This window comes from Callithrix jacchus, chromosome 1 (assembly GCF_049354715.1).
Source record: "Callithrix jacchus isolate 240 chromosome 1, calJac240_pri, whole genome shotgun sequence".
In the NCBI taxonomy this organism is placed as follows: Eukaryota; Metazoa; Chordata; class Mammalia; order Primates; family Cebidae; genus Callithrix; species Callithrix jacchus.
This window is the reverse complement of record NC_133502.1, coordinates 133761188-133774205: the sequence shown is the minus strand read 5'-3', so window position 1 is coordinate 133774205 and position 13018 is coordinate 133761188. Positions and strand designations below refer to the sequence as shown.

Here is a 13018-nt window from a genome sequence, read left to right as displayed (position 1 = left end):
TGTCTTTTTTTCCCCTCTTTATATTGCACTCAAATTGTTTAGCTCCCACTTATAAGTGAGAATATGTGGTATTTGGTTTTCTGCATTATTTCACTTAGGATAATGGCCTCCAACTACATCCATGTTGCTGTGAAAGACATGATTTCATTCTTGTAGCTTCATAGTATTCCATGGTGCGTATATACCATATTTTCTTTATTCCATCTACCATTGATGGGCATCTAGGTTGATTCATGCCCTTGCTATTTTGAAAAGTACTGCAGTAAACATACACATGTATGCGTCTTTTTCTTTTGTTTTGTCTTTTTTGAGACCCTGTCTCACTCTGTTACCAGGCTGAAGTGCAGTGGTGTGATCTGAGCTCACTACAGCCTTGACCTCCTGGACTCAAATGATTGTCCCACCTCTGCCTCCCAAGTAGCTGGAACTACAGGCATACACCGCTGTGCCCAGGTAATTTTAAAATTTATTATTATTATTATTATTATTTTTTTAATGGAGACTGGGTTTTATTATGTTGTCCAGGCTGGTAACATGCATGCATCTTTATGGTAAAATGGTAGACTTACATTCTGTTGGGTACATACCTAGTAATGATATTGCTGGGTTTAATAATAGTTCTGTTTTAAGTTCTTTGAGAAATCTCCAAACTACTTTCACATTGGCTGAAGTAATTTATATTCCCACCAGCAGTGTATAAGCATTTCCTTTTCTCTGCCACTTCACCAACATTTGTTTTTTGACTTTTTAATAATAGCTATTCTGACCATGCCTAGCTAATTTTTGAATTTCTTTTCATAGAGATATGGTTTCACCATGTTGCTCAGGCTGGTCTCAAACTCCTGGGCTCAAGTGATCCTCCTTCCTTGGCCTTTCCAAGTGCTGGGATTACAGGCATGAGCCACCACACCTGGCCACTAACTGTATGTTTTCAAGAGATCTTCTTGGTATTGATTTTTATTCTTACTGTGCTGTGGTCTGAGAGTGCAGTTGATTTGATTTTATTGTTTTTAAATTTGTTGAGAATGACTTTATGGCTGAGCATGTGGTTGATCTCAGATTATGTGCCATGTACAGGTGAGAAGAATGTGTTGCCTAGTGTTGTTGGGTGGAGAATTCCATAGATGTCTGTTAGGTCCATTTGGTCAGGTATCAAGATTAGATCCTGAATATCTTTGTTAGTTTTCTGCCTTGATGATCTGTCTAACACTGTCAGTGGGGTATTGAAGTTTCCCACTATTAATTGTAATTATCTACAAACTTATATAGGTCTCTAAAAGCTTGTTTTATGAATCTGGGTGCCCCAGTGTTAGGTGCAAAAATATTAAGATAGTTAAGTCTTCTTGTTGAATTGAACCCTTTTTCATTATGTAATGAATGTCCTTCTTTGTTCTTTTTGGTCATTGTTGGTTTAAAGTCTGTTTTGTCTGAAATAAGAATAGCAGCCCCTGCTTTTTTGTTTGCCATATGCTTGATAGATCTTTTTCTGTCTCTTTACTTTGAGTCTATGGTGTCATTGCATGTGACATGGTCTCTTGAGGACAGCATACAGTGGGTCTTGTTTCTTTATCCAGCTTGCTACTCTGTGCCTTTTAAGTAGAGGCATTTAGCCCACTTATGCTTAAGGTTAATATTGATATGTGCAGATTTGATGTTGTCATTGTGTTGTTAGCTAGGTCTATGTAAGTAGTCTTGATTGTATAGTTGCTTTATAGTGTCAGTGAACTGTTTACATAAGTGTGTTTTTGTGGTAACAAGTTTTAGTCTTTTGTTTCTGTGTTTAGTACTTTCCTAAGGACTTCTTGTAAGGCAGGTCTGGCGGTAACAAATTCTCTTAGAATTTGCTTGTGTGAAAAAGATTTTATTTCTCCTTTGTTTATGAAGCTTAGTTTGGCTGGATATGAAATTTTGGTTTAAATTTCTGTTTTTGAGGATGTTGAATATGGACCCCTTATTTCTTCTGGCTTGTGAGGTTCCTGCTGAAGGGTTCACTGTTCACCTGATAGGGTTCTCTTTGTAGGTGACCCGGCCCTCCTGTCTAGTTGCCTTCAATATGTTTTCTTTTGTGTTGACCTTGGAGAATCTAATGACTAAAATAAATTTTCTGTTATCACGTTGAGATTATAGAGTTTCTGTTTTGTTCATCTTTTGCTGTTTTTCTACATCTTTTCTTTTTTTCACCTGTTAGTTGTTTCACTTCTCTATTTAGGGACAAAAGTGGACAAAAATGTTTGCTTCTTACTTTGGGCTTATATCATAGAACCTTACATTATAATCCTAATACTTTAAAATTATAGGTTGAATAATATGTTAATATTATAAAAATGAGACCCAGGTGACTGGCAAGATGGCTGAATAGGAACAGCTCTGATCTGCAGCTCCCAGCAAAATCAATGCAGAAGGTGGGTGATTTCTGTATTTTCAACTGAGGTACCTGGCTCATTTCACTGGGACTAGTTAGACAGTGGGTACAGCCCACAGAGGGTGAGCAGAAGCAGGGTGGGGCATTGCTTCGCCCAGGAAGTGCAAAGGGTTGGGAAACTCCCTCCCCTAGCCAAGGGAAGAAGCAGTGAGGGACTGTGAGGAATGGTGCATTCCAGCCCAGATACTATGCTTTTCCTACAGTCTTTATAACCTGCAGACCTGGAGATTCCCCCGGGTGCCTACACCACCAGGGCCCTGGGTTTCAAGCACAAAACTGAGCTGGCTGCAGGAGTTCTTTTTCATACCCCAGTGGTTACTGGAATGCCAGTGAGACAGAACTGTTCACTTCCCTGGAAAGGGGACTGAAGCCAGGGAGCCAAGTGGGCTAGCTCAGCAGATCCCACCCATGGAGCCCAGCAAGCTAGGATCCACTGGCTTGAAATTCTTGCTGCCAGTGCAGCAGTCTGAAGTTGACCTGGGACACCTGAGCTTGGCAGGGGAGGGGCTCCCACCATTACTGAGGCTTAAGTAGGTGATTTTCCCCTCACAGTGGAAACAAAGCCGCCAGGACTTTTGAACTGGGTGGAGCCCACTGCAGCTCAGCACAGCTGCCGTTAGCCAGACTGCCTTTCTAGCTTCCTCCTTTCCGGGCAGGGCATATCTGAAAGAAAGGCAGTAGCACCAGTCAGGGTCTTACAGATCAAACTCCCATCTCCCTGGGACAGAGGACCTGGGAGAAGGGGTGGCTATGGGTATAGCTTCAGCAGACTTAAACATTCCTGCCTGCTGGCTCTGAAGAAGGCAGTGGATCTCCCAGCACAGCACTTGAGCCCTGCTAAGGGACAGATAGCCTCCTCAAGTGGGTACCTTACCCCCATGCCTCTTGATGGGGATACACCTCCCAGCAGGTGTTGATGAATACCTCATGCAGGAGAGCTCCAGCTGGCGTCTGGTGGGTGCCGCTCTGGGACAAAGCTTCCAGAAGAAGGAACAGGCAGCAATCTTTGCTGATCTGCAGCCTCTGCTGGTGATCCAGGCAAACAGGGTCTGGAGTGAACCTCCAGCAAACTCCAGCAGACCTGCAATGGAGGGGCCTGACTGTTAGAAGAAAAACTAACAAACAGAAAGGAATAGCATCAACATCAACTAAAAGGATGTCCACACAAAAACCCCATCCAAAGGTCACCAACATCAAAGACCAAAGGTCACCAACATCAAAGACCAAATCCATACAGATGAGGAAAAACCAGCACAGAAAGGCTGAAAATTCCAAAATCAGAATGCCTATTCTCCTCCAAAGGATCACAGCTCCTCACCAGCAAGGAAACAATACTGAATGGAGAATGAGTTTGACAAATTGACAGAGGTAGGCTTTAGAAGGTAATTACAAACTACTCTGAGATAAAGGAGCATGTTCTAACCCAATGCAAGGATGCTAAGAACCTTAAAAAAGTTAGATGAATTGTCTACTAGAATAACCAGTTTAGAGAAGAACATAAATGACCTGATTGAGCTGAAAGACACAGCACGAGAACTCTGTGAAGCATACACAAGTATCAATACCCAATTGATCAAGTGGAAGAAAGGATATCAGATATTGAAGATCAACTTAATGAAATAAGGTGTGAAGACAAGACTAAAAAAAGAATGGAAAGGAATGAACAAAGCCTCCAAGAAATATGGTACGATATGAAAAGACCAAATGTACATTTGATCGGTCTACCTGAAGGTGATGGGGTGAATGGAACCAAGTTGGAAATCACTCTTCAAGATATTATCCAGGAGAACCTCCCCGACCTAGGTTGACAGGCCAACATTCAAATGTTGAAACACAGAGGACACCATAAAGATACTCCTCAAGATGTGCAACCTCAAGACACATAATCATAATCATCAGATTCACCAAGGTTGAAATGAAGGAAAAAATGTTGAGTGCAGCCAGTTGGGAAAACTGGCTAGCCATATGCAGAAAACTGAAACTGGTCCTCTTCCTTACACCTTATACAAAAATTAATTCAAGATGGATTAAAGACTTAAATGTAAGACCTAAAGCCATAAAAACCCTGGAAGAGAACTGCAATACCATTCAGGACATAGACATGGGCAAAGCCTTCATGACTAAAACACCAAACAGCCAAAATTGACAAAAGCCAAAATTGACACATGGGACCTGATTAAACTGAAGAGCTTCTGCACAACAAAAAAACTATCAGAGTGAACAGGCAACCTACGGAATGGGAGAAAATGTTTGCAATCTATCCATCCGACAAAGGGCTAATATCCAGAATCTACAAGGAGCTTAAACAAATTTACAAGAAAAAAACAGCCCCATCAAAAAGTGGTGAAGGATATGAATAGACACTTCTCAAAAGAAGACATTATGTGCAGCCAACAAACATGAAAAAAATCTCATCCTCACTGGTCATTAGAGAAGTGCAAATCAAAACCACAATGAGATACCATCTCATGCCAATTAGAACGCAGTTATTTAAAAGTCAGGAAACAACAGATGCTGGAGAGGATGTGGAGAAATAGGAATGCTTTTACACTGTTGGTGGGAGTATAAATTAGTTTAACCATTGTGAAAGACAGTGTGGTGATTTCTCAAGGATCTAGAACCAGAGACACCATTTGACCCAGCAATGCCATTACTGGGTATAAACCCAAAAAGATTATAAATCATTCTACTGTAAAGACACATGCACATGTATGTTTATGTCAGCACTACTGACATTAGCAAAGACTTGAAACCTACACAAATGCCTATTAATGATAGTCTGAATAAAGAAAATGTGGCACATATACACCAGGGAATACTATGCTGCCATAAAAAAGAATGAGTTCATGTCCTTTGCAGGGACATGGATGAAGCTGCAAACCATCATTCTCTGCAGACTAACACAGGAACAGAAAACCAAACACTGCATGTTCTCACTCATAAGTAGGAGTTGAACAATGAGAACACATGGGCACAGGGAGGGGAACATCACATGCCAGGGTCTGTCAGGGTGCGGGGGGATCGGGGAAAGATAGCATTAGGAAAAATACCTAATGTATATGATGGGTTGATGGGTGCAGTGAAACACCATGGCATGTGTATATCTATGTAAGAAACCTGCACATTCTGCACATGTATCCCAGAACTTGAAGTATTAAAAAAAATAAATAAATAAGGCCCAGACTGGTGGAGAGAAGGCACTATATTTGGGGGAGGGAAAGGCCTGTATTTCTATTTTGTCATTAATTTCTGGTTTTGGAAATAATCACATGACTTCTGCTTTATGACAGCTGATTTGGTGTATGGCTAAGGGAAACTGTTTAGCAAATGGCTAAGATTCTGGATTATGGAGCAGGCTTCCTGGCTTCAGTTCTTTGACCAGCTATGTGGCAGCTGGGTGATTGCTGTAGGCTGGAAAAGGAATACTCAAAGAGTATTCATGTCCTAATTCCTGGAAACTGTAAATGTTACCTTATGTGAAAGAACAATCTTTGTCACATGATTAAGTTAGGGTTCTTGAGATGGGGGAGGTTATTGTGGATTATTAGGGTGAGATTTAAATGTAATCATATGTGTCCCTTTAAGAGGGAATTAGAAGGAAACTTTGCAGATACACACACACTCACACACACACAGCCAGGTGGGGGAGAGAGAGAGAGAAAGCAAAGTGAAGACTGGGGCAGATTTGGAGTTAGGTAGCCATAAACCGAGGAACTCTGGTTGCCACCAGATACCGTAAGAGGCAAGGTATGGATTATCTCCTAGAACTTCTGGGAGAAACATGGCCTTGCTGACACTTTGATTTCAGTTGTTTTCAATCACCATATTTGTGGTAATTTATCATAGCAGTCATCGACACTAAAACAGTGATTTTTTTTATTTTTTATTTTTATTTTTTTTCTTTTTATTGCATTTTAGGTTTGGGGGTACATGTGCAGAGCATGCAATACAGTTGCATAGGTACACACAGGGCAGTGTGTTTTGTTTGCTTTCTCCCCTTCACCCACATTTGGTATTTCTCCCCTGTCAATCCCTCCCCACCTCCCCCTCCCGCTGGCCCTCCCCTTTTCCCCCTATAGACCCCAGTGTTTAGTACTCCCCTCTCTGTGTCCATGTGTTCTCATTTTTCATCACCCGCCTATGAGTGAGAATATGCGGTGTTTCATTTTCTGTTCTTGTGTCAGTTTGCTGAGAATGATGTTCTCCAGATTCATCCATGTCCCTACAAACGACACGAACTCATCATTTCTGATTGCTGCATAATATTCCATGGTGTATATGTGCCACATTTTCCCAATCCAGTCTATCATCGATGGGCATTTGGGTTGATTCCAGGTCTTTGCAATTGTAAACAGTGCTGCAATGAACATTCGTGTGCATGTGTCCTTATAGTAGAACGATTTATAGTCCTTTGGATATATACCCAGTAATGGGATTGCTGGGTCAAATGGGATTTCTATTTCTAAGGCCTTGAGGAATCGCCACACCGTCTTCCACAATGGTTGGACTAATTTACACTCCCACCAACAGTGTAAAAGTGTTCCTTTTTCTCCACATCCTCTCCAGCATCTGTTGTCTCCAGATTTTTTAATGATCGCCATTCTAACTGGTGTGAGATGGTATCTCAATGTGGTTTTGATTTGCATCTCTCTGATGACCAGTGACGATGAGCATTTTTTCATATGATTGTTGGCCTCATATATGTCTTCTTTCGTAAAGTGTCGGTTCATATCCTTTGCCCACTTTTGAATGGGCTTGTTTGTTTTTTTCCTGTAAATCTGTTTGAGTTCTTTGTAAATTCTGGATATCAGCTCTTTGTCAGATGGGTAAACTGCAAAAATTTTTTCCCATTCTGTTGGTTGCCGATTCACACTAGAGACTGTTTCTTTTGCTGTGCAGAAGCTGTGGAGTTTGATTAGGTCCCATTTGTCTATTTTGGCTTTTGTTGCCAATGCTTTTGGTGTTTTGTTCATGAAGTCCTTGCCTACTCCTATGTCCTGGATGGTTTTGCCTAGATTTCCTTCTAGGGTTTTTATGGTGCCGGGTCTTATCTTTAAGTCTTTAATCCATCTGGAGTTAATTTTGGTGTAAGGTGTCAGGAAGGGGTCCAATTTCTGCTTTCTACACATGGCTAGCCAGTTTTCCCAACACCATTTGTTGAACAGGGAGTCCTTTCCCCATTGCTTGTAAAACAGTGATTTTAGGCAAGTTTAAGTACTTTAACTCAGTTTCGTCGTTGTAAAATATATATAATAATATTCTCTAACTCACAAGGTTCTTATGAAGATTAAAATTATATTTATGTATTTATGATGCAAGATAAATATATGTATATGACTTTAATCCTCACAATTACCCATGTGAGATAGATAGTCTTATTGATTTGCACATACATTGATTATATGTGTATGTTTCTCTTGAACATTGTACACACACTCCTGGAGGCAGCGTATTCTAAGACCCTAGGGAACTGCAGTACCATAAATTGAAGAAACCTAGGTCTGTAAATTACCATGTGGAAGAAAGTTACCCATTGCTGGGAACACCTGTATGGGATTAACATGAGAACAGAGGTTTATTTCTGTCTATTGTGGTAAGCCACTCATTTGATGGCTTATTGTTACGGTAGCTAGTATTATGCAAGATATACAACTACAGAGTTATTTGCACTTGCATGAAGTGAAAAGGTCACTGGCCAGATTTTCTAGACCTTACATCTTGTTTGTAGAGAGTTTGTCAGGGAAAAAATTGTTGATGTGTACCTAACAATTTTAATCTTGAAGTTACTGGAAGAAAATGAGCACAGAATCCATAAAGGCCATTTTCAGAGAGTCACTTTTCTGATTTCAGTTACACTCTAATTAATATCACGAAGCGTTAGCAAACTAGGTAAGGAGCAATTATTAGCTATCAGATTCTGGTTTTGGGAGAGAAATGATGGTATACTGTGCATAATTTTTGCATCATTAAAAATTAAATCCCATAAGCATAATGACTCAAACATCAAACCCTGACAATATCTGCAGATAATAAACTATGGTATATAAGAAAGCAATTTACTAGATAATGATGCAATATTTCTGTATTTAGACAGAATTTTGCCCAAAAAGGCAAAATGATATTTTATATCAAATTATTTCCAGTCACAGATTAGCAGAAGAATAACAAAATGTGCTTATTGCTATTCACTGTTATATTCAAGTCCATAGATATATAGGATGGGCTATTTTACAGAATGCTTTTATAATTTTTCTATCTTATAGAAGGTAATTTAATGAGAAAGGTATAAATTTCATTGGCAAATAGACCCATGGTTGAAGCTTACTAACCTTCATGACCTTACTAACTGTGTGAGCTTGAGCAAGTTTCTCAACCGCACACATTTTCAGTTTCACCACCTGCCAAAATGAGATACTCTGCCTTAGCTCATCAAATTTTTGTGCAGATTAAATGAGATAACATAGTTAAAACACTGAACACTGAGTCAAGAACATTGTAGACACATCATGAATGTTAATTCCTTTCTTCCTTCTTTTTTCTGTGTTCTTGAGCTCTCTTCCTGAGGAGAGACCTAAAATGAGACTCTGTTACTACTGCATAAAACCAAGCTCACAGGATGAATCACAGTGGAAAGCAAAAACTCCTGCTCAAAATCTCCCAGGAGTAAAGACATATCTGTGAGATTTCTGAGCTCCAAGCCAGTTATTGATACCACATACCACCAGCCAGCCCTTATGGAGGTTGCTGAGATTTCCTAGAGGATGGAAGACTTACTGGCATTTGTGTCTCATGGCCTTTTTTTCTCTGGGAATTGTCATAATTCCCATAATCATCAGTGATGATTTCATGTGTTCAAGGAAATGAAATGTGGCTTATGTATGAGATCACCCAGAGTATTAGGGCATGCTCTAATGAGAACAAGATCATGGATTTGATCTTGGTTAATTTCAGACCCACAGCACTGCCATCCTAATCTCTGACTGGTCCTCACACAAAGGTTTACTCTAGGTCCAACTTGGGACTTGGAGTGAGACTGTGGCTGGTGACCATTACCTGGTGATTAAATGAATTCTCTTCTGAAATGGAGCTGGTGATTTCTGTTATTCTAGTCAACTGATTTGTCCTCTGCATTCCTCAGCTTTCTTCCTATAAATGGGATTAGTCATCTTTGTCTTACTAACATTTCCTTGAAAATCCTCAGGCAAACCAAACTACCTGAAGCATGTGGTGTCATTGATAATGTTGTATGTAGGCTGAGTGGGGTGACTCATGCCTGTAATCCCAGCAGGTTGGGAGGCCAAGGCGGGTGGATCACTTGAGGTCAGGAGTTTGTGACCAGCCTGGCCAACATGATGAAACCACGCCTCTACTAAAAATTCAGAAATTAGCCAGGTGTGCTGGCTCACACCTATAGTCCCTGCTAATCCCAGCTACTCAGGAAGCTGAGGCAGGAGAATCCCTTGAACCTGAGAGGTGGAGGTTGTAGTGAGCCGAGATCCCGTCACTGCACTCCAGACTGAGCAGTAAGAGTGAGACTCCATCTCAAAATAAAAAAGTAAGTGAGTAAGTAATGTTGTATCTGGTCCCATGCCTGTCATATGGCAGTGTCCAATAAGTGCCTGCCCTTCCACTGTGTGAGGAGACACTGTGTGTAGTGGAAATTGCCCCGGCTTTAGAGCCAGAAACACCGATGCTCCCATCCCCATTCTGTCACTTACTAGCTAAGAGGTCTTATCTTAGGTTACTTCTCTGGACTCTACTTCTTCATCTGTAAAGTGGGGATAATAACACTAAATCTGTAAGGTTACTTTTAGAACTAAATATATAAATGTTACTCTTTTTCTCATTCTTCTTAGCTCCTAAAATATATCACATTTTTTTTTTTTTGAGACGGAGTCTTGCTCTTGTTGCCCAGGCAAGAGTGTGGTGACGAAATCTCAACTCACTGTAACTCCCGTCTCCCAGGTTTGAGCGTTTCTCCTGCCCCAGCCTTCTGAGGAGCTGGGATTACAGGTGCCTGCCACCATGCCCAGCTAATTTTTGTACTTTTAGTAGAGATGGGGTTTCGTCATGTTGGCCAGGCTGGTCTCAAACTCCTGACCTTGAGTGATCTGCCCGCCTCGGCCTCCCAAAATGCTGGGATTACAGGCGTGAGCCACTGTGCCTGGCCTATATCACATAATTATATATTATCAAAATAATATAAAGGAATATGCTATAGTTTAGTCATGGGGTAATTAATGAAATATTGTAATGAATATGCAGAATTTCTCTGTTGCTTCTCTTAAGCTTTATGTATTTCAGAAATTTCCTACATGTATTTGGTTATTGGAAGTGACCTTTCTTGTTTTCAAGTATCGTATATACATGCATATTATGTTTATTTTAAAAACATTTAGTCTTTGGATTTGTAAAGAGAGAGGGAGTGTGCTGTATGTTCAGTCCATCATCTTGAAACTGGAAGTCCCATGTTTACAAATGTCTTTAACTTCTTATTTTTCTTCTTTTTACTTGGGTTTCCTCTTAATTAAGAAGGTTGTACATAGTAGCAGTGTTGGGGCAGTGCAGTGCTGAGAAAGAGTCATGGATATATTGACATTTTTATTTATACAATGTGAGGTGGAAAGAAAAAGAGAAAAATTATGCATGAAAGCAGAATGAACAAAGATGAGAAATAATGAAATAGTTCCCTTCAGACATTTAAGAGTTGAAAGGAGGCTTCAGGCTTAGGGGTTTCCAAAGAGGTAACAAGATAAAAACAAAGAGAACAAACATTGGTTTGAAATTCAGGGGATCAAAACATCTTCCCAGTTCTGCCATTCCCACTTTGTCATTTGGCCAGCCGGGATCAGGTCTCTGGACCTTGGTTTTATTATCTGTAAAATGGTTTTGAAGGAGGGCTATTACCCAGATGGTTTTAATTGTCTTGTTCATGTCTTGCAACAATTAAAGTCAACACCTGATTCATCAAATCTCTGGCAAATTCCTTGCTGGAGGCTTCCAAATAGAGTTCTGTGGAAAAAAACAAATGACAGATCCAAGATACAAACATGCCATTTTGTGTGAAAAGAGGGAATGAGGGTGAAATGCCAAGAATCAAAGATGCCACACCATTTTAGCAGAATATTAATACAGAAGTAGTAAACTGTGAAACTTTAAGTTTGGCATGACCTAGCCCCAAACAAGGTCAATCACACTGAACAATTTTAAAACATAATTATATGGAAAGAGTGTCCATTTGTAACAGAGACTGTCTGCCTTACCACCTGTATGGCAATAAGGTAGATATAAATAAATAAATTAATTTTTGAGAAAATGAGGCCAACTCACCAAATATTTAATTTACATATATACACATACACATCCATACAGCTACAAAAACTACAACTGAATACCAATAACTAAATATGGCTTGTCCATGTGGATACTGTCTTATCAAACAATAGATCATACAAGAAAAATAGAAAGTAGAGCGCTTTTTGAGTAAAAGAGGGTTAGACATGAGGACACTGCCTTATATCTTTGAATAGCTTGTATCTCTTTGTGTCTTTGAAGATTTGTTTTTGTATTACGCTATTAATGGAGAGAGCGGAACAGAAAGGGGAATATGACCCAAGTTTATTCTTCCTTGCCCAGATTGAGGAAATAGCAGCTTTCAGAAGGTAAAAGCCAAGGAATCTGAAAAGGGTGGAACAAAAAAGATAGATGATTGGAATAAATGGAGATTTCCTTAATTTTTTATTCAGCAGATATTTACCAATGGCCTATTTTGAACCATACCCTAAAAGCTTCACAGAGGAAAAGTGAATGAGTAAAGAGAAATTTGATGTTTCTAAAAGACATGTGTGATGTGATATGGAACTAATTTATCTAGATGTAAAATTTCCAGGAAGTAAGAGAATGTAAGTGGGGAGTGAGGGGTAAAGGTGAGAATGTATGGGAAATGAGATGGGGGCAAAATGACAGTTCCAGATATCATATGGGAAAAGAATATGAAATGCAGAAATGTCTAGAGAAAAATGTCATGAGCATTGGCAAAATAATTTGAAGCTGGGCTGCCAGAAAGCAGTGGAAAAGAATATAGTTAACAAAAAAATGTATTGACAGGCTTGAAGGAGTTATTGTGATTATCACACCTGGAATGAAGGCACCATGCAGCAGCTAAGTGGAACGAGACTGCAGAACTACAGTGGGCACAATACAGTAAGTATTGTAAGGAAGGGGGAAGCACGCCTTTATTAATACAGTAAGTATTGTGAGGAAGGGGGAAGCGAGCCTTTATTAATACAGTAAGTATTGTGAGGAAGGGGGAGGCGCGCCTTTATTAATACAGTAAGTATTTATTGTGAGGAAGGCGGAGGCGCGCCTTTATTAATACAGTGAGTATTGTGAGGAAGGGGGAGGCGCGCCTTTATTAATACAGTAAGTATTTATTGTGAGGAAGGCGGAGGCGCGCCTTTATTAATACAGTGAGTGTTGTGAGGAAGGGGGAGGCGCGCCTTTATTAATACAGTAAGTATTTATTGTGAGGAAGGGGGAGGCGCGCCTTTATTAATACAGTGAGTGTTGTGAGGAAGGGGGAGGCGCGCCTTTATT

General features: G+C 40.0%; 1 long non-coding RNA gene across 1 annotated transcript; it reads left to right on the top strand.

Annotated features, from left to right (window-relative positions):
- Nucleotides 1–263: 263 nt before the first annotated feature.
- LOC128928726 (uncharacterized) lies at nt 264–12625 on the top strand. Its single transcript, XR_008474141.2, has 2 exons — nt 264–453; nt 12530–12625. It is a non-coding gene; the product is annotated as an uncharacterized LOC128928726 (long non-coding RNA).
- The last annotated feature ends 393 nt before the right edge of the window (nt 12626–13018 follow it).